This window comes from Phodopus roborovskii, unplaced genomic scaffold (assembly GCF_943737965.1).
Source record: "Phodopus roborovskii unplaced genomic scaffold, PHOROB, whole genome shotgun sequence".
Lineage (NCBI taxonomy): Eukaryota > Metazoa > Chordata > Mammalia > Rodentia > Cricetidae > Phodopus > Phodopus roborovskii.
In genome coordinates, this window is record NW_026126433.1 from 42,584,097 (window position 1) to 42,586,766 (window position 2,670).

The 2,670-nt window shown below is 44.8% G+C and overlaps 1 pseudogene; it reads left to right on the plus strand.

The window, feature by feature from the left end:
• Window positions 1–1,059: 1,059 nt before the first annotated feature.
• LOC127223598 (glyceraldehyde-3-phosphate dehydrogenase-like) lies at window positions 1,060–2,262 on the plus strand (annotated as a pseudogene).
• The last annotated feature ends 408 nt before the right edge of the window (window positions 2,263–2,670 follow it).

Below are 2,670 nucleotides of genomic sequence, written 5' to 3' on the forward strand. Positions count from 1 at the left end.
GAACACTTTAAAGGATTAATACTGCAAGGCATCTATCTTACTTGAGAACTGTGATACAAAAAGAGAGGCCCAGGATTACGAACAGGAAGTAGATTTCTTGTGCATTGGTTGTAAATAAATTGAGAATAAGATAAGAACAGAGTATTGAAGGGGAAAGTGTAGCTAGAGAGACAACACAGAGATGTTTTGGTTAACATAAAATATAATAATATAAACAAACCTGGAAAATTTTAGGAGAGTGGCTACAGGGGTATTTTAGAACTCAAATATAAAAATGAATAGACCTGTCTACCTTCTTCATACAGTGTCCTTAAGAAACAGCGTGACTGATCCACAAATTGTTTCTCAGAGCCTCTTCCAGCAACCCCTTCTTGTAACAAACATTTTGATGAAAACCTTCAACAGATTAACACAATTTGACCATTTCATGGTGAGTCATGTTTGTGACTGTGGCTATTAATTACCACAGTGTATTGGGTTTCTCTATGAGACCCTGCCCTATTAAGAGAATACTAATTACTGGTTTATAAGAGCCTCTCCTAACCCCAGCACCTTCTAACCAGCCGTTTCATTTTGGCTGTGTTCTAAGAATACAATTACCACCGATTATAAACAAGAACCTCTCCTACAGAGAGCTTTTAGATAAGCATGATGGTAGCCTTTTGTTGTCACTAAGCTCTTCTATGAGGATGTCTACGTAATAATTTCACAGGCATAGCTTTTGGGTCATACTTTCCATACATGTGCCATGCCTTCCTTACAGTCCAGAAAGGAATCAAAGTGGAAAACTGGCACATGTATACACACACACTTCCAAATCAGCACAATCCTTCACTTATCTAATAATGACGGGACAGGTAAGGTGGCTTAATAGGTAAAGGCACCTTCCACCAAGTTGGATGACTTGAGTTCAATCCCTAGATCCCATGTGTTGGAAGGAGAGAATCAGCTCCTAATATCTAATGCCAATAATGACTCAAATCTTTTTTAGTCATATTTGTTTATTTAAGCCATGTTAATATAAAATATTTCTTAAATAGATAAACCAAATCGGCTCCTCCCTGTTCTAGAGACAGCCGCATCTTTTCGTGCAGTGCCAGCCTCGTTTCTGAGACACAATGGTGAAGGTCAGAATGAACAGATTTGGCCGTATTGGATGCCTGGTTACCAGGGCTGCCATCAACTCTGGCAAAGTGGACATTGTTGCCATCAATGACCCCTTCATTGACCTCAACTACATGGTCTATATGTTCCAGTATGACTCTACCCACGGCAAGTTCAAAGGCACAGTCAAGGCTGAGAATGGGAAGCTTGTAATTGACGGGAAGATTGTCACCATCTTCCAGGAGCAAGATCCCGCCAACATCAAATGGGGTGATGCTGGTCCCGAGTATGTTGTGGAGTCTACTGGTGTCTTCACTACCATGGAGAAGGCTGGGGCCCACTTGAAGGGTGGGGCCAAGAAGGTCATCATCTCAGCCCCTTCTGCTGATACCCCCATGTTTGTGATGGGTATGAACCATGAGAAATATGACAACTCCCTCAAGATTGTCAGCAACGCTTCCTGCACTACCAACTGCTTAGCCTCCCTGGCCAAGGTCATCCATGACAACTTTGGCATTATGGAAGGACTCATGACCATAGTCCATGCCATCACCGCCACCCAGAAGACTGTGGATGGCCCCTCCGGGAAGCTGTGGCGTGATGAGCTTGAGTCTGCCCAGAACATCATCCCTGCATCCATTGGTGCTGCCAAGACTGTGGGCAAGGTCATCCCAGAGCTGAACGGGAAGCATGGCCTTCCATGTTCCTACTCCCAATGTGTCCATCCTGGATCTAACATGCCACCTGGAGAAAGCTGCCAAGTATGATGACATCAAGAAGGTGGTGAAGCAGGCATCCCAGGGCCCACTGAAGGGCATCCTGGGCTACACCGAGGACCAGGTTGTCTCCTGCGACTTCAACAGTGACTCCCGCTTTTCTACCTTTGATGCTGGGGCTGGCATCGCTCTCAATGACAACTTCGTAAAGCTCATTCCCTAGTATGACAATGAATTCGGCCACAGCAACAGGGTGGTGGACCTCATGGCCTACATGGCCTACATGGCCTCCAAGGAGTAAGAGCCCGTCCTGGACCATCCACCCCCAGCAAGGACATGAACAAGAGAGAGGCCCTGGCTGCTGAGCAGTCCCTGTCCAACAACCCCTGACACTAATCTCCCTCACAGTTTCCATCCCAGACCCCCAGAATTAAGGGTCTTAGGGAGCCCTGCTCTCTTGAGACCATCAATAAAGTTCACTGCACCTATCCAAAAACAAACAAACAAACAAATAAATAAATAAATAAATAAATAAGCCAAATCATTCCGTGTCTTTTGCCTTTTAAGATCGTCTTTCCTCTAACATCTAAATAAAGTATTGCAATGCCTTCGCGTACTCCACTGGGAATCTGCATTTCCACTGGGAATACGCATTTCTGAAGCATTGGAAAGTGATTATGCTTAGTTTACCTTGTGTCCTCTCCAAATTTCTGCGTCTATAGTTGTTCCAATCCCTGCTGTCATTTCACCTTCTGCAGGTGTTCTCACCATGCTGTTCTTTCTCAAACATGGGCTGTGTCCCCGAAAGGACAACCAGTCCAAGTCTGTGTGTCTGTCTCACTTTCACTTA